At 40.7% G+C, this 25,045-nt stretch overlaps 1 long non-coding RNA gene across 1 annotated transcript in view; it reads right to left on the bottom strand.

The window, feature by feature from the left end:
* Positions 1-1,337: 1,337 nt before the first annotated feature.
* LOC107142223 overlaps positions 1,338-25,045 on the bottom strand; it is a 29,327-nt gene continuing 5,619 nt past the window's right edge. Inside the window, exons 2-4 of the long non-coding RNA XR_007352253.1 lie at positions 14,736-14,853; positions 12,712-12,815; positions 1,338-1,459 (exon numbers count right to left, since the gene is read on the bottom strand). This is a non-coding gene — a long non-coding RNA (uncharacterized LOC107142223). The remainder of the gene's footprint in view (positions 1,460-12,711; positions 12,816-14,735; positions 14,854-25,045) is intronic.

Consider the following 25,045-nt stretch of genomic DNA (forward strand, 5'->3'; position numbering starts at 1 on the left):
AAGTAACTGCAGGGTCGTCTACCTCCCAGGGCTCGTGTCCTTCAGAACCTCATTCCCACGGCCTTGACTGACTGACGCACAGTCACCTCCTGGCCTACGTTCCATCTCCACCAAGATTCCACCTCACAGATTCAACCAGGTATCTCTCACTTAAGTAAATTTGTGAAACAGAATGAATTCTTGAATCACATTTAGAATCCAATTTCAAATCCAGTGGAACAAAACTGCAGTAATACCTACCAGAAAAGCATGCTGCTATAATCCAGCAGAAAGAAAACAGGAAGCAAGATTTCAGAAGTCACATAGGAGAAAGTAACACACACATACAATTCCTACAAGGGCTAAATGCAAGGCCATGGGTATAAATGAAGTAACAGGCCCTCCAACTGGGTAGCAATGTCAGGAAAAAATGTAGCAGAAAAAAAATTGAACGGTTACCTGCTTAATGGCCTAGCGCTGTCCCAGTGACAAAACTCGACGTGCAAAGCTGGCCTGTACCTTCAGTGTTTGCTCATCAAGACTTATCAACTCCATAGGGACAATTATTTTTATGGACTGTCCCTCAGTCTATGATATATTTAATGGAAGCAAGTGAATAAAAACAAGCTTTCCTTACAGCAACTTTAGCAAAGCCATCTATTCCAAACAAGCAACAACCATCGGCCTCTACAACCTCAACATTCCACCTTGGAACAATTCCATGCATGACGTGCAGACCTGTCTTCCCCAAGACCATGACCAGTGAAAACCAGGAAAGAGATGCAGTCTTGTTGGTGGCACACCTGACTTGCCCCTTCTTACCTCAGTGATTAATGTCTCCCAATAAAAATGTGGCAAAAAAAAACATGTTCTGTGTAATTTCTATTCTGAATAAAACTGAAGGAAAGGAAAAGCCAACCCAAGGCTTCATTGCTTCATTTACATTGAAGACTATGAACATATGAAGACTTTGAACCCAGCACCACCACAACTATTGATGGCTTCTTACAGTGGAATAAATCTGCCAGTCAGCCAGTTCCCGTGCGTCCTGGGAGGAGGGGAGCAGCTGCCCCACGCTTTACCAACAGTATCCAGAAAGACACAGCATGTGATTACTCAATCCCATCTTCGTGTTTAGTTAAGTTCCCTGGCATACATGAAGTAGAGGCAACCATTTCTTTACCATAGGACCTTGAGTGTACAAATGAACCACTTCAAATATAGTCCTTTCAAGGTCAGAAAAACAGTTATTGTCAGTCACAGCTAAGGACCACATTTAGAAAACGCATGCAGAGTCACTTGCAGTAGACTATTCCAACACTGTTACCTTTAAAGTTTTATAGTAAATGGCTCTGTTGATTTCCAGTGGAAACAAATTTTGCTCCTCTCCTGAGCAAGCCCAGTTCACATATCGCAGCCAGTTCCCCTTCTCCGGATCAGTGGCATCGATGCACATCCATCCCAAATTCGGGTAATATACCTTGGAAATGAGGGAAAACAACCTTTGTTAAGATAGGAGTACTTAAAAGTATCTCCATGTTCAACGTTTAAAACAAGTCTTCCTCATTACACACAACTACTCTATAAAGCATTTCACAGAAACAAAATAAGTGACAGAGAAAAGAAAAATACCAAGGAAAAACTGAAACTCAAAACCATGTGATTCCCATTATTTTTTTATTTGGGCTTGCTTACTTTTTCCCCTAAACAGAAGGAGCTATGTAACTAATATACTTGATGATCACCAAAAGCTTTGCAAATATATGCATAAAGGAAGTGACAACTACATTCCTGAAAATGTGACTTAGGACTGTGAAGCTTGAGGAGTGCTGAGCAGGGCAAATCCCCATACTCTCAGGGTTGCTCTGCCACTCCAGCAGGGGTGCCTGGCCCTGTGGGTGACCCAAGTCAGTGGGTCTTTTTCTGGCAGGATTGACAGGGACTTCAGGAAGTAAACACACTCTGTGAACCAATCACGAGGGTGATGGAGCATGATGCTCTGCAAACTCAGCCAGCTCTTACCACTCTATCCAGGGCTCCTGTCAGGACTAAGGTGCCATGGGTCACACTCTAGGAAATATCAATGCCTTCCAAAAACATACTGAAAACTCAGCCCTTCTTTGAGAAGTCACATCAAATCCATTCTTGCAGGAAGCGTCCCTGCAAGACCCTTAGACAATTGCTTCCAGAGAGGCTTCCAGCGCTTAGCTAACATTCCTTCTTGTATTTATTTATTTTTTGTGGAATACCAGGGATTGAACCCAGGGGCACTTAACCACTGAGTAACACCCCTTTCTGTATTTTATTTAGAGACAGGTTCTCACTGAGTTGTTCAGGGCCTCACTATATTGTTGAGGCTGGCTTTGAACTTGTGATCTTCCTGCCTCAGCCTCCTGAGCTGCTGGGATTACAGGCAAGCACCACCATGCCTGGCAACATTCCTTGGTTTTAAAGAACATCTATTTTTCAACAATTTTTCACTTTAAATTTTATATATGCAATACATGTACACATTTTATTCACCAAAACTAAACTGCAAAACACCCACTAGGCACTGAAAGAGAAACGCAGAGAGATAAGAACAAGTTTTTTATTTTCCTTTTAGGAGGAAAGAAAAGAATCTACATGCCATAACTCTTACCATGACTCCCACCACTTGCTCCTCCTCTCCTCTCCTGCCATGTGAATCACCACCCATAGCTGCACTGTTCCTTCCAGAACAAAGCACCAGCCCCTACCTGATGTCCTGGAGGCCTGGCAAACAGGGTGCAGCACCCACCCTCCTGGGCAACTGCTGGAGCTCATCAGGCACGACGCTCCGAAGCTCCCCGCTTCCTGCTTCCTCACTGAGCCCCAGGAGGCTCATTTACTACTACTTCTTCCACCAGTCAAATGACTTTCCTTTCAAAGTCACTCAACTGCGGCCAAGATGGGCTTAAACCCAGGTCTGCAGAACCTCCAAGACCCAGAGCCGCCCTACCACCCTCGTAAAAGTGCACCCCTCCCTCCCCTCAGCACCCAGTCTTTCCACCTCACTTTTCCTACCCTTCCAGGTGCTAGATGCAGTGCAGTATCATCTGTCGCTTCACTTCCTTGTTCAGGGCCTGTCTCTCCCACTAGAGCCTCAGCACCCTGAGAAGGCATCAGCCTTTTCTCTTGTGCCAGTGCCTCCAACACCTCAACCAGTGCCTGGCATACAGTAAGGTAACAATAAATGACCACCCGAGTGCATAACCATCACCATCCAATGAATGCCTACTGTGTGGTGGGAACTGTAGCAGAACCCCCTCTGCAGTCAGTTTATTTCATCATCATAAGCACCAAGGTGCATATTTTAACTGCCATCCCCCTGTGAGCTGATTCAAAACTTGACTGCTCAGAAGGCAACCACCTGCACCACTCTCAAGAGGTAACCATGTGGCATCAGGCTCCCTTGCACCTCACTGTCACACTCCCTCTCCACATTCCTCCCCTTTGAAACAGAGTAGCCTATGTGGCAAGAAACTGCATCACAATGCAAAATTCAAAATTAACACACTTTCATTTAAAATGTTTCAGAGACACACATGTTCATAATGTCTGCCGGCACGGTAAAATAAGGAAAATGGGGTGCGTGGTGCTTGAGTATTACCAATCCATCTTAGTTATTGTTCAGTAACTCACAAGGCATTATTCCCCGGTATACCGGAGAGAAAATGGCCCAGGCTCAGGGACAAAGCCTTGTTTTGATGTATCCCAGTGTACATCAGGGCCTCACTGGATCCCCACCTGCATACTGGCACAGCAACCGAGATAGATCAATGGGACTGCAGAGACAGGCATGGCTGCCAGCAATCCCACAGCGTGGAGGAAGGCAGCCACATCCACCTGCCCACACAATGCGGCTCTGCTGGAACTTCCTAGCTCTCAGGTCAGCACAGACCTTTGTGAAAAGCAAGCTGTTCCAGTTGAGTGAATTCTTTCTTTGTGCATAACTCCCTGTGCTTCAAAGGGGACTAAGGCATCTTCTAAGTCACACTGGTGTGCAAAAAGAAAATACTTAATTTTATAGAAAAAGATGGACACTTCAATTTTTTTAAAATAGGAAAACAAGGAATTCACAAAGGAATACACATAGCCTAAAAACCTCATAAAAGAAACTTAATAATCAAAAAAAATTTCAAATTAAAAGTTTTCATTTATTAAATTGGCAAAAATTATTTTTAAGAGAAAAAACCATATTGGAAGGGTTGTATGAACACATTCTCCCAAGTGCTTACAATCAGAGAACAAACTGGTATAATTGTTTTGGGTGGAATTTTAGCAGCACTTAACAAAAAAAATCTTTCAATATATACACGCTCCAACCAGCATGCAAGCTTAGAGGAATTTATTTTAATGAGACAGTTGAGCAACTGTACCAACACTTATGTATAAGGCTGTTCCCAGCAGTGTGGTTTACTACAAAACCATATGGAATCAGCTCAGAAAACTACAATCCATCCATACAAAAGAGTACTAAGAAGATACTTAAAAGTTATGTAAGTGATTAATTGGATTATTTCCTGTGAGACACTGCTATACCCAAGAATTTTTTAATGTGATACATAATTTCTGTAACTAAAAGAAAATAAAGAATAAAGATAACAGGATATTGTAGAAATCTATTTATCAAGATACATAATACATTGATGACTGAATCAAGCTATTATAGAAAGAATCAATTACATGATATCATTTTGTCTTAAACATATAAATATGTAAGAAAAAATTCTTAAAACTTAATGAATAAAAACACAATAGTGGTTTTCTCTGAAAAGATAAATGAGTCATAATTTTTACTTTTTTCTTGTTTAATAAGAATTGTCTATACCTTTCCTCCATTGACTTAGTAGAAACTGCATGGCAAAAGAGGGAGATGGATCGGGAGGAGCACAAGCTCTTCTGAACAAAAGCCTAAGTCTGAATGAAGGTAACCAAGGCCTAAGTCAAAATCCTCCTCCTCATCATCACACAGATTTTAAAAAGCAGCAGTGCATACATAGCTTTCTCATTTTACTGAGCTTAATCTTTTTTTAATATTTATTTTTTAGTTACAGGTGGACACAATATCTTTATTTTATTTTTCTGTGGTGCAGAGGATGAAACCAAGTACCTCACGCATGCTAGGCGAGCGTTCTACCTCTGAGCCACAACCCCAGCCCCCCCTGAGCTTAATCTTATACCTAGGAACTGGGATGAGAATGTGCCCTTATACAATTCCCATCTTAGTAGGTCAAAGCCTGGTTTCCAATCAAATTAATTTTAATGAATGACAAACAGAACCTACCTCCAAAATGTGATCAAATTTTGCCTCATGTAACTACAGATTACTAGACTTCAAAAGTGTCATCCGCCATTAGGCTGGAAAACCAACTCCAATTTCCTCCTTTCAGACAAAGACAAGGCAAAAACAGGACAACCTTCTATCCTCACTTAAACCCACAAATGAAACAAGATAGGCTTCATGTAAGAAGTCTATTTCCAGATCTTTACAATAACCAGGAAATACTCAGCTTAAGATCCTAAGAGAAATGTTATTACATACAATTAATGATTTTTTTTCTGACTGAATCCACAAAACAATCCCTTTTCACAAAATAAAGTTCTGTTTATGTAGTATCAATGCCACTCTACCAAGCACCAGACTAGGGGCTTTATGTGTTATTTGTTTAACCTTCATAAGAATCTAAAGATAATCTATGAAATACTAAGTCCCTTTCATAAATGAGGAAACTGACAATGGATTGGCCACTATATTAATCAAGTCACTAAAATCAGAGCCAGTGTTCAAACCTGGCCCCCTCATTTCTTCCTATACCCTACACTAAAATAAAACGGTATGTAAACAAGGGAATGGAGAGAAAGGTTCCCTTTTGTCTTGAGGGGCGCTCTCAATTTACTTCCTGTCTTCCCTCCTTACAGACCCCCTTGAGGTCTCTGACCTCCTGTTATCTAGGCCTACCTCCTTTCTGCTTCCATCACTAATCAGGAAGCAGGCACCAACTTTGTGGAGTGTCAGTCTCATACCACCCAATTTCCATTCAATTTAATCCGGTCATTTTGAAATTATCATAAAATAATCTAAACTCAAACTTTAGTGCACATACCAATTTAAATACACATTCAAATTTATTTCTTTATATCATTTAGAGAAGATGTGCAGCAAACTTTATCATTTGTTACTTTTTAAGTGCATTAATTCACTTTGTAAATTTTAAAAATTCTCATTCATTTATGCAAACATACCATCATTCACATCTTCAACTGTTTACCTGCAAAGGAACCAACTAACTGTGACAGAAATCACTCCCAGAATTTAAGGCAACAAATAAATCTTATATTGTATCAGCTCTCTTGGCGAAAGAGTCTGTTTTCATGGGAACCAGCTCCCCAGAGTCAGAGTCCACAATAGCAAAGCCATCTCCCTCCACTCTTCTCTGGACCCCTTGCAGCACAGGAAAACTGGGGTGCCAACACATCAGCCAAGAGACAGAGAATCTCCTGGAAGCCAGGTCCCCATTTCAGTGGCCCTGGTGTGCCCACACTGCCTAAGGCTCCTTTTCATATTTCATCTCCTTGAGGATCTAGTTTGCTTGACTAGTTCTGTTTCCCACTTGTACTGCAACTAAAAAAAAAAAAAAGAATTTTTATTCTCTATGATCAAATGTTTTTCTTCAATGTTTGGGTTCAACTAATATTTCTAAACTGAGCCAGAATCGTCTATCTACTAATTTCATAAACATATTCCAAACTGCAGTCAGGCAAATCAATGAGAATAAAGAAAAAGAAAATAAAAGGGTAACCTAAATTTGGTGTGAAAACATTTAATAAAAGTTATATCTTATATAGAGAGAATTTATTAAAACTGCTACCTAGAAAATACCATACTTCCTTAATATGTTAAAATTCCAGTCATTTTTCAATAACAGAGCTGGATATTTGCAGGTCTTATTATGGATTACAAAACTTTCACCCCACAGAAGTAACTTTCTGGGGAATACAAAAATGGACCTTCGGTATCAACTACTTCACTCTTCAGATTGCTTTCAGAGAGCAGGGACTTCTAAAGAACTACTCAAATGTATCACTATTTTCTGAAATGTTCTGAACATTCTGGAATAAAAGAAGTAAGAGAATCCAGTCAGTCATTGCACATTTTACCACAAGCCTGTTACTCACATAGGTGACTCTAAAATACACACTTAAAAAGTAAATAGCTTAGCCTTTCAGACCCTTAACGCACAGTCTAACATCCATCTCTATGGAGCAAGCCACACTGACTGGACCTCTCTTTTGAAATGACTCTCAGTAAGTTTCGGACTACAACTACACAAATGTTCTGAAAAATCTCAACACAAAAGATGATCAATAACTGCTAACTGGTTCATAGCAGGCCCCCAATCAACATCTTCTGGATAAACAAAATAATTTATTCTTGAAACTCCTAAGCCAGAAACTCTGTGGGCCTGTGGGCCAAGGATGTTTATGAATTCCATAGAACCCTAGAAATAACACGCAAGCTCCTCTGTGTACATGTGCATGTGCATACTTTCTGGGGCGACTTTCAGGGAGTGCTATGGTTAGAGTGTCTCCCCAAAGGTCCATGTGTGAAGGCTTGGTCCCCTGGTTAGTGAGACTGAGAGGTGGTGAACCTGTAAGATAAGGTGGGACTTAGTGTGAGGTCCTTAGTATTATTAGTGTCATGCCCTCAAAAGAAAATGTGGGGCCCTGCGGTCCCCTCCCCCTCTGCTCTGGTTTGAGGTCTGAGATGTGACTGTTTTGTTCCTACATGTGTGCTCGCCATGATGTGCTGCCATATCTGCGGGATGCTCTTTGCCAACGGGAAGAGAACTGCACAGGCAACCAAAGGTGGCTCCTGATGTGACTCCAGGGCTACGAGCTTACAGACATCCAGCAGGCCAGGAGGTCAAGAATTTCTGATTTGTGGTAAAATTTAGGTTATTTCTGGTAGTCCTTCATTCCATGAACATGTCATCAGATATCAGGTATCGCCAGTAGTTCATAACAAGACAAAAGTTATACACCAAGCTCTATGTTCCAGAACTTAGGACAGGGCCTGGTATTTGGTAAAAGCTTAACAGATAGGCACTAAATAGGTAAATAATAAGATCCCAAAGAGAAATTCCTTTTTGTCCTAGACCAGGCTGACAATCTGAGCACAGTTGACTTGCTCAGAAATATCAATTAATCCTCTGTACTTCAATGTCCTCATCTGTCCTGCAATTCCTGAGAGAAGAATGTGATTGGCTCAGTTGTTTCCATGACAACCAACTCTGCAGCCATCCCACTTCCCAGCACCATTCACTGAACGTTTAACACCAGGCACTTCCACGCTAGCTAGCTCGCTCACTCCTATCCTCCTCTTCCTCACACACCAGGCGGGTTCAGCATACTTTTTCCATCAAGGATTATGCAAAAAATATTTTCTGCTTAGCAGGCCAGACACAGTCTCTGTTGCCACTGCTTAACTCTGCCATTATGGGGCAAAAGCAGCCACAGATAACATGTAAACAAATGAACAGAGCTATGTTCCAATAAAACTTTACTCATGAACTAAAATTTGAATTTCACAAAATGTTCATGTGTCACAAAACGTCTGATTTTTTCCTACCACTAAAAAATGTAAAAAACCTAGTAACTCCAGGGCTTAAAAAACAGGGGGCAGGTTGGACTCCCCCAAAGATCCAGACCTTTCCTAGGAGGCTGCTTTGACACAGGTTAAGAGGCTGGAAAGCAGCTGTAAGGGCTCATTGACCCCTTCTGAAAAAAGGTTCTGCAGAATCAGCAAGCTGACTTCTCTCCGCTCTTTCTTCTTCCATGCAATTTTAACTTAAAAGTGACTTGAAATTAAAAGAATTGAGATAGCAAGGTTTATGACACACACTTGCTAATATTTAATTAATCGTAATGGTGCTGACTAATAAAAAGTGTTTTCACTTCATTAAAAAATTAAAGTCTTCTCATCTCAGAGTCATTTCTCTATCAAGTTTAATTGACATGCAATTCTACTATTTCCCTTCATCCTCTTGACTCAAATTTTGCCTGAATGAATAAAACAAACAGAAAGAGTGAATTATCAGATTTCATCCATAAGAAAGGTTTTTAAAAACTATTAAAAAGAACCAGGGGGCTAGGGATGTGGCTCAAGCGGTAGCTCACTGGCCTGGCAAGCGTGTGGCCTGGGTTTGATCCTTTGCACCACATACAAAGATGTTGTGTCCGCCGATAACTAAAAAATAAATATTAAAAAAAAAAAAGAGCCAGATGTAATGATACACCCACCATATGAGAGACATTTAAAAAGCAGACAGAAAAGCAGAGTTAAAAGAACGTTCACCAAGACATTCACAGTGGTTATACCTGCGTGCCAGGAGATGGAATAATTTTTACCTTCTTGTTTATTTTTCTGTACTGTTTAATTGATTTTGCAATGAGAATGTATAAAGTTAAAAAAAAAAAAAAAGACTTATTAGAATGTACATCACCAAGAGTGAGGCCTAAAATAAACTAAGAACTTTGGATGATAAACATGTGCCAAGGCAGGTTCAACAACTGTCATGAGTGGCCCAGTCTGGTGTGAGGTGGGGAAGGCTGTGCTTGTGTAGAATGTGGGGGTGGAAATTAAGGTTTGAGAGCAACTCCCAAAAGCATGTGTTGGAAACTCAATCCCCAATGCAACAGTGTTGAGAGGAAGAGCCTGATGGGATGATGCGGGCTCAATGCCCTGCAATGCCTTTGGCCACTGTGAGGCAGCAAGAAGCCCTTCAGCATGTAGTTCCTAGATCTTAGACCTCCTGGCCCCCAGAACTGTGAGCCAATAAAAAGCATCTATAAATTGCCCAGTCTGTGTTATTTTATTATGGCAACATGAAACAGAACAGGATAGAAACTTTTCTATATTTTTCAGGTCAATTTTTCTGTGAAACTAAAACTGCTGTAAAAAATTAAGTCTCTTTAACAAACAGACATATTAAAAGAATTCTCATTCAAGCAATTCAAAAGTTCTGCTCACTAGAAATAATTTGAGTACCACAGAAGTCAAGTGGGAAGGCTTTTATCAGAAGTGGTTTCAAAACACTGCAGATTGCTCCACACTTGGGGTAGCTGAGAGGAATACTGCACACAGCCCCGCCTGCCAGTTCACTAACGTTCCCCACCAGAAACAGTGAAGAACGCACTCTCCTCTTCTGAGCACCTATTTTGTGCATTCACCCTGAGCATACTCTACAGCTTTTCTCCTGTTATTTCTGACTCAGTAGAATATTTTCAGTAAAAGCTTAGAGGACACAGTCCAGGTTAGATTATCAAGGGCTCCAGAAAAGCAATTTAACACTTTGCCTTAGACTAGCTTTAAAATAAGAGTTCTAAGCCAGTTTAAGGGGCCTTGATGGAAAAACACATACCAAGATAAGAGTCTGACGATGAGCACTTGTTACATTAGAGACATTCTGATGCAAGTCTGAGAACAAGACCAGAATTGGAATAAATAAATGGGAAAATACTACATTTTTATCTTTTCAATACATTATAACCTATATTTCCTATAGTTCATCACATGCATACTTGTATATCACGTGCAGGTGTATATATACATATACCTTATTTTTTAAAAAAATATTTTTTGTAGTTATAGATGGACACAATACCTTTATGTTATTTATTTATCTTAATATGATGCTGAGGATCGAACCCAGGGCCTCACACGTACTAGGCAAGCACTCTACAACTGAGCTACATATAACCCCAACCCCTACACCTTTATTTTTTAAAGAGTTTAAAAAAACAAGAGGCCTAAAGTCCATTATATCAAAAATACACCCTATGGTGGGAACTAAGTGAATGAGATCCTACAATTTCAATTGCTGAAAAAGAAAGCCAGCCTTAACAACCAAATCCTTAAGCCTGACAGAGGAGAACTGGCACCATTATAAGAATTTACAAACTATGACTAGTATGTAAGTACAAGTGTCTTAAATTAACAACGGAGTAGTAACAAGTTCAGAGTGGAAAGTGAGTCCCTAATATCTCATGGTTCCAAATCACAATTTTTCAACAATCTACTGTCAAGTCAATACTATGTATGAATTTCAGTGCAAATCAAACTCAAAATTCATATAAGGCAGTAGTAATCATTTACACATTATGCCTAACAATACAAATTGTTAGACTGGGAAAAATAGGTGCCCTTAACTTAAGCTTAATATGAATGGCATTTGTTCAAACTTGGCATTACATACACAGAACTAGAGCAAGCATTTGCTGGTACCTTAACATCACTGAGATTAGTGTTCAACCTGGTAGAGCATGTTTGTTAGTTTCCCTTGATAAACTTTTAAAATTTAAAAGTACAGTTTATTTTGGAGCACTGGTAATGACATTTTTAAAGAGACAGGCACTCTCTTCAGTAATTAAGACTTTTTTGCCTGGGCAGTTTTCCTACAATTACAAAATTCTCTCACCACAGAAGTAGTTGAATGATAAAACACAAGGACTCTCAAATTATCTTAAAGCCCCTGGGTTAGTTCTCAGGAGGTGCATTACAAAAGATTCACAAGAAACAAACCCAAAATGATGGAGAAACATCAGACCAAGTTAAGAACACTGCTATGGCCTTAGAAAAAACAGCCACATCTTAAGCCTCCCAGTGCCCAGAACTTCTGGAGGAAGTGCCCAATATTTCCTAGCCATGTTTTGCTTTCAGGCTTTCAGATGTTAATATGTGAGAAGCAGATGTGATTCAATTTAAGACAACCTAATGGAATGCTTATTCAAAAAACTTAACTTGCTTTTAAAGGAGTCACACCACAACCCTCCAATACCTGAGAAGCTTGAACAGGGCACTGGTCTGAACTACAATCAACATAAGTGCAGAATTCACACAGAATATCTACAGAATGACACTGACAAATTTTTGTCTTCTCAACTATCCTAATGTGATTTCTTTTAGTATCCCCATTGTTTAAATTGAGGATTTCACTGCTGAGGTCAGGTACCCTGCTCAAAGTCATGAAATCAGAAGCAGGATCTGAGCCCAGTCAATGAAAGACAACAATTTAAATGCCCCACTTTAAGGTAGGACAGATGGCTCCTGACTCTGCATCTGTACTCCTCAAGCCCGGGCCTGTTTCCTGGCTAGTTCTCCTTTAAAAGGGGCCTGCTCTTGCCCTGTTCCATTTTCCAGAACTGTTGTGAGATCACAAAATTAATGAATGAAAATCTTCCGAAAAATTAAATGCTTTTTAGTGTGCCATGTGCTAAATATAACCAATTCTAAGTATTCCAAGGATACAAAAATTACTTTCTAAAATATAGAGTAACCAGTGTTTTCTTTGCAGCCACTTGGAGAGTCTTTTATGGTATATATCTAGTGACACCTGCAAAGTGACAAACCACCACACAGGAAGTTGAGGTCTTAGTTGCAAAGCAAAACACCTGGACAGTCAAAATAAAAAACAAATTTGACGTTTATTGTCGAGAACAGTCAAGCAGGTTCAAATACAAAAATACGTTATCAGTAGAAGTCTGTACCCAGGAAACACATTTTCTCTTTAATAAAAATATTCTTGATTTTAAAGAACATATTAAAATGATTGTTTTAAGTTCAAAATGAGAAAACCTGAGAGAACAGGATCATGATGTCTTTAAAATGTACAGAACTCTGATAAACAAAGAACCAGAATTCTTTCTTACCTCCCACATGTATACATTATTCTTAACCTGAGATCTTTTTTTCTTATCACCAACAAATGGCCCAAACTTTTTGCCTTTTAAAATTGGTTTAGTGGCCCAGACACCTAGAAAATAAAATCAATATTTTTAAATGTATTGTGATTATTTTAAAGATTGAAAGCATTGAATGAAGTCAATTCAATTTCACGAAATAGTTAAAAAGCTAGATTCCCTAAAAGTAAGATAATGTTAAATCAACTGAGATAAATCAAATTACATCAAATCCTCAATAGGGATTTTAATTTTTCTTCTTTATACTTTTCAATATTTTCTAAATAGGTTTAAAGAACCTGTATTGTGTTATAACCAGAAAAAGTTGTATATTTAATTTTTCCACGTAAGACTGCTCATATAGTACAATCACAAACACTTCGAAAACAATCACAACTGAAGAGAAAAGATATTAGAATGGAATAAAACTAAAACAATTTAAACTTTTCATGCCAGTCATGGCAGTGCACACTGGTAGTCCCTGCAACTCAGGAAGCTGAGGCAGAAGGATCACAAGTTCCAACCTCAGAAACTTAGTGAGACCCTATCTCAAAATAAAAAATAAAAAGGACTGGGGATGTGGCTCAATGGTAAAATGTTCCCATGTTCAAACCCTAGTATCAAAATGCAAGTAAATAAAAAAACTCTTCATTTTACATTTCTACAGATTTCAAATTTTCTCCACTAAACATGATTTGTTTTTATAAAGAATTAGAAATGTAATTTTATAAGCAAATATTTTTTACATTCATTTGACATTCATTTGTTTACAGTGGAAAACCTCTTCTCTCTAGCAACACTTCCTGAAAACGTAGCTACTGAGACAACTTGTTTTTTTACAGTTTCAAACAATCAAAATGCATGCTCATCCAGGTATGCCTAGGATTGTTTCTATCTTCTGTGTACAGATCATAAGCAAATGGATGCGATGAAAAAAGCAAGTTGGTGAATCAGCAGGAGCCCAGCCTGGGAGTCAAGAAAATTGGCACTCAGGGCCACTCTGTACAGGCTCCCTCATTTTCTAACCTCAGTGTCCTTATGTACAGAATGGAGTAGAGGGTGGGCCAGTCCTGTCCTGAGAGGACATATGAATTCCACTTTTTTGTAGGTTGGCTATGAACTGCATTTGATGACATGCAGTTAGCAAACAATATGCTGAGCTATAAAATTAATTCCTTTCACTTATACAAAATTAACACTTTTTTTTTGTTTGTAGTTGTAGATGGACAGAACAACTTTATTTTATTTGTTTATTTTTATGTAGTGCTAAGGATTGAACCCAGTGCCTCACACATGCTGGGCAAGTGCTTTAACACAGAGCCACAACCCAGCCCCAAATTAACACTCTTAACTGTTCAGCAAATAAATTTTCAATGAGAATTAGGAAAACATTTATTAAAAATTTATTCACTACATATGTATATAAACTATAATATCAGAAGTACATCTTAAAAAAATAAAGAAATGGGATATAAACATGATATAGTCCAAGACATTTTGATTGGATTTTTAAAATTTACCTCCTTAGCCTTCTATAAATAAAAATAACCCAATACACACAAGCTTGGTTTGTATTCAATGAGAAACCATACCAGAAGATTCGGACACACCGGGGTCATGTCATTCATTCAAAGATCTACTGAGAGTCCATAAAGTGCTGGTACTGGAGACACAAAGGCAAGTAAGAAATGAAGGTACTCACTATCAAGGACCGGGACAGACGTAAAGACAACCACAGAATAATGAAATAAGCATAATAACACGATCATACAAAAGCCACAGTGAAGACAGAGAGAAGAGAACACCACATCCTGTTGGAAGAAGCCCAGGAGATGCAGGGGACGCCTGGAAGAGTCAGCAAGGATGGGGTGTGGGTGTGTGCCTAGTTTAAGTCAGGGCAAATCCACTGCCCTCGGGTGTGCTGCCTGCCACCTCACTTGCTCCCACAGGACTCTGCCTGCTCTGCTGCCCATCTCTCTGAATGCAGTACTTACCGATCCGGGTCTTGTCAACAGCTGATGGGAACAGCCTCACTTCCTCCGGAAGTCCTCGCAGCACGTGTTCAGGTACCTCAGCCAGGGTCTCAGCAGCTGCCAAAGGCTCAGGAGCGTTCTGCAAGTCAAGACAGAGAAGGATCAGAGCAAAAGGAAGAAAGTACAAGTAGTGTTTTGTTTTATTTTGTTTTTCTATCTGGTCCAATAAGTAAATATGCAAAAATACAACTGAAATCTGAAGTGGGCAAATCCGAAACAATGATGCTAAGCATTTGGGCAGTTACTCTGATGCCTATTTGTTAGTGCCCAAAGGAAACCACTCAACCTTCAAGCACATCTGTGTTGATCTATTTTGGTCCTGCCACTGCAGCCATTTTCAAAATACATGAATCTCCAGCACCATACTGCTTTTTAAAGTGCAACAGAATCCTACAGAAAAATACATCTTAAGCTTAATTTAAAATCAAAAGTTACCAGTAGCTATAAGCACATTTTGAAAATAAAAATCAACACTCCCCACTTAAAAGAATAACTGTAAAAGCTACACATACCATAAAGCCTGTCCTGACTAATCTGCCAGAGCCTCACTCATGCATCCCTGTAGCGACCACACCCAACTTGACCACAACTCACATATTCTCCCCAGGAGCACTGCACTCTTCCTGCAGTCCACACTGGAACTCTGACCTTCCAGGAAACAGGAGCTGACCACTGTATGCCAACCGCTAAACGGTAAAGCCATCCCAACATCCCAAGGTACTAGGAAATAGAGAATTTTATACAACTACTTGTCAAAGTTTGGAAGAATTCATCATAATTTAAGACACGTATGGAAGGACCTGCGCCAATTGGTAGAGCATAACTATTACTTTAAAAATAATTTTTAAATTGATGGAAAACCAAGTGTCTAGTAACTGGTACCACATAAACCCTAAAGAACTGATTTGTTTATCACACCCCTTCTAAGAATGATGAATTTTGTAGTATGAGTATTTTATTTCACTGCAAAGAAATGTTTCAATGATTTTCAAAGGAGCCAATGTAGGCCAAAAAAAAAAAAAAGTTCCGAGCTAAAAAGATTAATTTTTCCCAACAACAATGAAGCTTTTATACTTTTTAAGAATGTTCATGTGCCAAGAAAATAATATCATCCAAATTTGCAGATTTCCAATACCTCAACCTTTTTTTAAACATCAATAGCTGCTTCGAGAAATAAATCTCCCAGTCATATCGACGGTCTGCTCCCTGGCCTGTGTAGACAGCCAGCAAGTCTGCAGGGGTGCACAGACCAGGGTCACCTCTTGAGCAGGGTCAAGACACCAGTGCACAAATGCCCGGCTCTGCCTGAGTTCCACCTTTGTCTTTTTTTTTTTTTTTAATATTTTTTTAATTGTAGATGAACACGATACCTTTATTTAATTAATTTATTTTTATGTGGTGCTGAGGATTGACCCAGTGCTTCTCACATGTGAGGCGAGCGCTCTACCACTGAGCCACATCCCCAGCCCTCCACCTTTGTCTTGACAAAACCCTACACAGGCCTTCCAGACCCTGGGAAAATCAAATTGTCCCAGAAAATGGCCTCATGGCTTCAGATTACCTAAACTGTGAATAAAATTAGGACTGACATTTCTCACTTCTAAATATGATATCCCTGTTTTTACATTTTTATTCTGTAAGCTGGGTTTTTTAAATGTGGATAAAGTTTTTCCAAAGGGTAAAAATAAGGTGTTAAGTTGGTAATTATATCCAAGGATACATAATGATTATAACATTGAAAAATTAAGTGATATTAACAAATACTAGCCAGAGTCGTAGAAGCCCAGGCCATTTAGTACAGAGGGAATTCTCTTCCCCTTTCTGGGCTGTGACCCTGGGCAAAGACCTGGCACCATCTGCCCTCCCCAGGAGCACTTCCCTGAAAGGACAGCGTCTGCTAGCCCTCTTTCAGGCGCTGCCACAGTAACAGGAATAACAGCTCCACACGACATTCTGCAGACTCCCTTGGTGCGAGGTCCTGTGCTAACAGTCTTACACGCTTGACGGAGTTTACCCCAAACAGTCCAAGGGACAGGTGCTACCAGTGCCTTCCTGTCCTGCCCCTGACACACACTAGAAGAGGAAAGTGGGACTCAGGGAAAGGGACTAAATTGCTCAAGCGAGGCCGGAATCTGAACCCTTGTCTAACTCTGGAGCCTAAGTTCACAACCACTGTGGGATCTGCATTTAAATCTCTGGAATATAATCTGATAATTTCTGTCCTAAAACTTCCAGACTTGCATGGAAAACTCAACAGAAGACTTCCTACAGAAGACATGGCCATGCCCACAGGAGACATGAAACTCAAGAACAAGACAGAGACCACAGAGACTAAAACTTCTGAATCACCTATGAATATAAAGAACCTCAGCAAAGCTGTCAAGCAAAAACAAGAAAAAGGAAAATTCCTATGGCTTTGCTTACCTGTTTAGGTCAACCAATGATTTTTCACATGGGCTCATACAATAATAGGACTCAACTATAACAAGGAACCTAAGTTCACAGCAACCCACTCCAGACACAGTGGCCTTGGGCCTCTCCTCCCACCTCCCCAGCTGCTGGACTCTCCACAGCAGTGGGTCTGACTGCAAACTCCCTGGAACATTCTTAGAAAAAGTAATGACTTGAGAAGTAGAAGAGGTGAAGTTGTGGGATGACCAGCCTATAAAGAAACACCTTCTAGCTTTCCTTATTTTTCTTTCATAGTTCTTATTACATATTTTAATAATTATTTGTATAATTATGTGTTTAATGAGTGCCTCCCCTGGGAGACTGCCGAGAAGACAGATGGTGTCTGTCTTGCTCAGCACTGCGTTCCCAATGCTTAACAACAGACTTGAAATGTTTGTTGTTACTCAAATGAAATACTATTCCTTAAGCTAACTTAAACTTTTCTATTAAAAAAGGAAGAGACATAAATAAATAAAATAGCAGGGTCATCTATCAGAAAGTGTTTTCTTCATATGTGGCTGAATTCTTGATTTTGAGGTGGGTATTCTTTGGGGTCAATATAGTGGTCCCTCTGTAGGTGAGAAACTGGCTCCAATACCCACCCCCATGCCAAAGACCACAAATGCTCAGTCACTTGGGTAAATGGTGAAGTATCAACACATACACTACACACATCTTCCCATACACTTTCCATCATCTCTAGATTATTTATAACACCCAATAAAATATAAATGCTATGTAAACAGATGTTAGGGCATATTATTTGGGAAAAATAACAACAAAAAAATCTGAACAAGTTCAGTACACAGGCAACTTGTTTTCCAAATATTTTCAATCTGATGTCAGTCAAATCCTCCCTATATAGATATGAAAGGCTGGTTGTATAAAAAAATCCCTTTTTACAAAATGTTGTATGCTCTCAATTCCAAATAAACAATTTAGAGGTAAATCTTTGGAACAAAATAAGATTTAAAAAAAAAAAAAAAACCTCTCCCCTATACACTTATAAACTGGGCTCTCTTTTCTATGCATATCCTGATAGTGTTGAATGCACTATCATTTTCTAAACAGGGTTATCTTGGTTCTTGCACTAAAGAGTCATAATTTGATCCTGGAATTATTCCCAGATTGATCTTATGTAAAAGAAACTGCAATACCTACTCAACATATTAATAGATTTCTGAATTCCTGCTGGGGCCGATGTTCTGGGCATCACAATTGGACCAACAATGTGTTACTGGGAGAGGAAGACAGATAAACTCAAAGAAAAGCCAATATTCCCCCTTCCCCAACTAATGGCCACAAGCCATTCTCCTTCATTCAGTCCCTCGTTCAGTCATTAACAAATATTTCCTGGGTGCCTGCTTCCGGCTGGCTCTGCTGGGCAGTGGAGACACAAAGGTTAAGCTGTCATGAAACGTGCCACCTAGGGGACCCTCTCTGTTCCCACCATTTAAGAAACCTCAGAAAGCTTTTAGGTTCTCCAGATGCCACCTTGCTGGGAGCATGTGACAGGTCCTTCGACACTTTCCGTGACACCATTCCCAGGACAACCTTCCCTTGCTGGACAGGTGGGGAGCTGAGGAGTGAACCCTTCACTGCTTCCTCTGGGCTGGGAAGTGTCTCTTCAGTTAAGCATCACCCGCACAGCGATGGTGCTTAGAAGAGCCCAGACATGCTTGGAGCACTCTGCATCGCCTGTCTGGCCTTCGCATCACCATGTGCTACAGACACTTTTACGATTCCCACTCTACCGAGGAAACTGAAACTTGTCCACAGCCACAACAAGCAAGTGGCAGCACTGGGTTATTCCAACAAAGGCAGTCAGGACTCAGGGTCTGGACTCAGAAAGCAGGCCCAGAGCAGCCCCATAAAATCCAGCTACTTAAAGTCTAGAGTCCACATTTTATCACCAACCCAGTGGAGTCTCTTCCACATCATCCAGGGATGCTTCAGAAGACCCTCTGGGGGGTTCACAAGGTCAGAAGTATTGTTATAACATCACCAAGATGTCACCTGCCTTTTCCACTCTCAGGCATAGAAGGGAGTTTTCTGGAAGCTATGATGTGTGATGGCACCATCACTCGCCAGATGATAAAATGTCTGATTGCTTAATTTTGTATTTTAAATTAAGTGTCAGATTTGTAAATAAGGCCTGCAGTTGAACATACTGCACCAAATCACCTTTGCGGTTCTGATGCTGCACTTCAGCTACATGAGGCTGCCTGGGGAAAGCCAAGTTGACTGAGAAAGACCTCACTGCAGGCTGCTAAGGGCCCCACTGGGGTCTCCCAGCAAAGCACCATGGTCTCAGAGTATCCAGTGCAATAGTCTATGCTCAGTGCCCCAGACTGAGCTCCCGGGAAACAAAAGAAACACAGAAGAGAGTTGCTGCCCTCTGCAATCAAGCCCAGGGGCGTGGGGCTGAGGCGCCAGCAAGGCAGCACAGAACCTAAAGGGGCCACTTGGCATCGTATTGCAGGCCTCAGCTCTACCCAGAAGACACTTTGGCCTCTGAGAAGCAGGTGCCCACCATCCTACCCTGGGGGACTTCCCCTGAGGTCCTTACAACACTTCCTCAACTCGATGCAGTTTGCATTTCCTAAGCCCCGACTTGGACTCTCAGGAAGGACAGGTTTAGACAGACTGAGCTAGCGCAGTTTCACCGCAGCTGTGCCTGGCCCTGGCCCAGCATCCATGCACAGAGCAGTGGCTGCTGTGAAAGAACAAAAGTCCAGCAGTCAAAACTGCAAAGCAGTCTGGGACACCGGGATGGCTGAACAGTGCCACAGACTCAACTGGAGATGGGCTCCCAGGGGCCGCAGGAGGGCTTTCATGGTAAACAGAGGAGGAGGGAAAAGGTAAGAAGGGAGCCTCGGGAAACCGTGTTCCCAAGTGGAAGAGAAAGAAGAGCAGTGAAGAGGTGCTAGTGTCCCAAGTCAGAGGAGAGGCAGCCGAGGAGAGGACCAGAGCTGGGGAGAGGACCTCAGCAGGGGCAGGCAGCAGGGCCTTTGAAATCTCTGTACCTGTGCCCTTCTCCAATCCCACTGCCACCACCACTCTTCAAACCTGAAACGGCACAGTCAACCCCACTTGTCCCCCACGTGGCTGGCAAGTGCTCCCTTAGGCCTTCAGCAACCAAAAGAGGCAGGACTCACACACACTGGGCCCCCAAGCTGCTGTGGGAACCTGCAGGCATCCCACTAACAGCAGCCATACTGCAGGTGAGCAGCAGGGCTGGGGGTCAGCTCAGAGTGGCGTGCTTGCCCAGCACACACGAGGCCCAGGGCTCAAATTCCAGTACCACAAAAAATAAGTGACAGGACAAGCTTCCTGCCACCTGCAGCCCTCAGGCTGGCAGGAAGGCTGGACGGGAATGGAGTCAGAGTGGGAATGGGCTGGGGCAGGTAGAGGTTATATGCCGCCTCCTAAGGGTCTACTGCTGATGACTGAATTATAATTTCTTAAATCATTTTCATCCAAGCAAACCATGGGGCTACAGCCCTCCAAGTCAGGTGGGGTTCGTCTGGTCTACTCATGGCTTTATTTAAGGAAAAAAATTCTACTGGGAGAAATCATAGAAAAATCCCCATTTTTCTCTCAAGATTCCTCCCAGGCCCCTAACTGCCCCTAGACAGGGGTCTAATGGTCCTCTTCCTTCCTAATGGAGTCTGTCACTAGTCAGGCTTTTTCACTAACAATTCCAGCCACTGGTCCTCCTGGCCCTCAATTCTTCCAACCAGTCAATATCCTCTACATACTACTAGGTCAAGTTCAAATCCCATGAAGTTCTTGATAACCCTCCATGGTAGCCCCTTTTCTAGCTTCCTATATAGTCTGTTTGGTGTTATGTAACAATAGAACTCAAGGCCTGTGGGGAATGATTTGCCAGGGAGAGAAACTGTCAGCAAGGCAATCAATTGGGAGGTTTGTGTACTAGTTCAAACAAGAAGTATGTGGGATGAAGACTTAAGAGTGTTAGAAAGCATTTTATATAGCAGAATCAGGATGTGGTTACTGACTGAAAATAATAATGAATAATAATAATACTTACACAATGTTTCCTATATGCCAGGCACTGGCCTGAGCTCGTTTATGTTAACTGACTCCTTTACAGTTAAACAAAAGTACAGGTCTACCTCTAGTTAACAGACAAGAAAGCTAAGACCAAGAAGTCAGGTGACCTGCCAAGGTCACAGAGATGGAGTGGCTGAGTCCAAATTAATTATGGAGACTGAATCAAAAGACCACAAAAGGGAGGCAGAGCTGAGCTATCCTGAAATATCTCTACCACAGTATTAATATCCGAACAACATAAAAGGTAATCCTTCTTGCCAAAAGCTCCCCCTAGTTATTTAAGGAAATCCTACCTAAAATTTTCAGAAATAATCTAACAGTTTGATGCAGAAAGACAATGTCCCAGATTTTATAAATTGCTAATTTATCTAGTAGAATACATGATTCAAAATGAGATTTAGGTGCCATCAATATTCAGGATGTTAATTTATTAATAATTTATTAATTGATATTTAAGCCGTAACAGATAGGAAGCAGCTTACTTGAAAGTCTTCTTACTTGAAATAGTTGAAAAAAGTCAGGGCTAGGCAATCCCAAAAAACCAAAGGCCAAATGTTCTCTCTGATATGCTATGCTAACACACAATAAGGGGGTGTCGAGGGGGAACACATTGGATTACACAATGGGGAATGAAGGGAAGGGAGGGAGTATGGGAATAGGAAAGACAGTAGAATGAATCAGATAATGTTCCTATGTTCATATATGAATACATGACCACTGTAACTCCACATCACATACAACCACAAGAATGGGAGGTGATGCTCCATGTATGTATGATATGCCAAGACACTCTGCTATTATGTATATCCAAACAGAACAAATTTTTTTTAAAGAATATTAAAGTCACTGGGAAATATGTTCTGTTATATTAAAGAGTATAAAAGAATATCAAAAAATGAAAATTAGGGCTGGGGATATAGCTCAGTGGTAGAATGTTTGTCCTGCATGCATAAGGCACTGGGTTTGATCCCCAGTACTGCAAAAAATAAATATTAAAAATATGAAAAATCAACTTTGTATTTATAATTATAAAAAACACAACATATATATTTTTAGCATATGCTTTTGGTTTCAACTATTTTACAATATGTTTATTTTCAGGATTAGAAAAGGGGAGGAAGATAACCAAAATGAAAGAAAGCAACCCAAGTTCACCAACCCTTAAAGCTCAGTTTATGAACTTACTTACTAGAAGGTCAGATGTTCTCCCCAAACTAGCTCCTGTACAAGAAATGAACTACTGACACATGGAAAGTGAATCAATCTCAAAAACAATATAGTGATCAATGGAAGTCACACATGGAACAGCAGCCACTGAATGGTCCCACTTTTGAACAGGAAAAAACAATCTATAGGCACAGAAAGCTCATCCGTGGTTGTCTGGGGTGGCAAAAAGATCTTTGGGGGATAACAGAAATGTCCTGTAACTTGATGACGGTGGACATGCATGTAGACGTTTGTCAAACACACTATGCACTTAAGGGGGGTACATTTTACTGCTAACTAAAAAATAAATAATTCCTATGTTCTTACCTGAAATCGTGTTAAAATGAAACTTATAGTGAACCAAGAAAATAGTTTAAAAGACAAAAATACTGATGTAATACAAAACAAGTTTTTTAATCAAGTTTTATTTTTACAACCTTTTTTACAACATTCCTCTGCTCGACACCCTCCAAAAGGCCGCCATCTCCCAGGCAAATTCTACTCTGGTCCTTACAAAACCCATGGAGCTGACCCCACACCTTCTCCACGACCTACCCCTTCTCCCAGGCCCCACCACTCAGCTCCAGCACATGTAGCCTCAATTTCCTCCACTCCCTCACCGTGGCCCTCTCTCCATCCCACTGGACAAATGTCCACTACAGTGCTTAGGACAGCCCCCCACAGAACAGCACAACTGGCCCTGCCTGCTGTTACACAGGCTGCATATACCACCTCACCTGGACAACACATACTCATGTTTTTGGTTTTTAAAAAATGCAAGAATAAGCACATTTTATTCATATTCCACTTAACACAATTCACCCAGATAGTGACAGTATATGATTATATCTCCTTTAACTATTTAATTAAAGCATCTAGCTTGTTACAGACCTTTCAGAACAAAACACTGAAGAGTAAAAGCAGTGGCTGATGGGGACGTTAGACTCAATAACGTTTAATATTAAGAACATGTTGTAGTTATCTTCATGCAAAGTTAAGAGGCTGCTCCTACAATAGGCTAAGAAGAATCCCATAGCAATTACTATAAGCAAAGAACATCCAAGAATCATAGGGTATTAAAATATTCCAGAACTCTCTGGACAACTCTTCTTTTTTTAGACTTACAATCAAGATTCTAAGCTACTAAACAATAGGGGGAAACAATAGGGGGAAAAAATCCAATAAGCTTCACTTTACTGAAATAGCATTAAACTGCCTTTGGTTAAGGAATGAATCTAACTGCAATAACAATAAGCAGATGGACACAGAAAAGAAAGTCATTTATACCATCTTTGAAAGAACAGCAACTAGTTCTCAAACACAAAAATATACCTTCTTTTCAAAAGCTGGCAGCTCATTAAGTTCTCCAACCGAAGAAGCTGTCAAATATGGTGTTAATCTCAATAATGAGAAAGCATATTACCAGGTCCTTACCCCCTCCCAACCCAGTCTCCAAGGCACAGTAAAAGTGATATTCTAAAAATGGAAATCAGATTATGTCACTATACAGAGCTTCTAACTGTACTTATAATAAATATAAATGCCTTCCCATGGCCCTAAAGTCCTATAAATCTGGCCCTCACCTCTCACCAATGTCATCTTGTCCCAGAGTCAGATGGAGCTCCAAGTATGGCCAAGCTCCACCCCCTGGCTTGCCCTCTGTTCCTTGAGCCAAACTCATTCCCACCTCAGGACCCCTGTATTTGCTGTGCATTTACTCTGCCTAGAATTTTCTTTCTCCAGATCTTCACATATCTAGCTAGTTTATGGTTATCACCTAAGTCTTGGTTCTACTATCTGTTATCTCCTTAGGACAGCCTTCTCTGTGTAATCCAGAGAACCTCCCCCATCCTGACCTACCATTCTCCACCACAGCACTTTGCACTACTGGAAATTGCCTGGCTGCAGTCCCTGTCCCTCTGTGAGCTCACAGGCTGCACTGCTTTGCCACCTAGCTCTCTGCGGCATCCACCACATCTGGGATAGGGACTGTACCAGGGAGTGAGAGGTGGAGGGACATTCAAGATGGTTGAGATAATGGAACTATGGGTGGCTCATCCCAACTCTCAGGGTTGAATTTGTCACACTGAGTGATTAAAAGCTCCTTTAGTTATTTTACTAATCTTTGAAACAAGCTTAGAAAGCTAAATTGCTTTGCTACTGGTAAACAGCAGTAACAGATTACTAATCAGGATGTAGATAATGTAATCATAAACTACTAAACTGACACACTAATAACAATTTGCACTGTGCAAAGACTCTTGAAAAAAAAATCTAAGTGTAATTCAGTGAATTAGTAGTAAAAGTACTTGCAGTAAAATCATCATGGTTGTTTTTAAATGTCACAGTTCTCCTCTGCTACAAGGCACCCAATTACACTACACTGCTCCCCTGATCCAAGTGCTAGGTTAGAGATGCCAGCATGACTATACCAATGAGTGCACAACAGGGTGCTGTGTATGGAGACAAACTTCCATCACCCTTGGTTCCTGACTACAACAGCAGAGCCCCAAACCAGACCACAATGGGTTTGTGGC

Source organism: Marmota marmota, unplaced genomic scaffold (assembly GCF_001458135.2).
Source record: "Marmota marmota marmota unplaced genomic scaffold, marMar, whole genome shotgun sequence".
NCBI lineage: Eukaryota > Metazoa > Chordata > Mammalia > Rodentia > Sciuridae > Marmota > Marmota marmota.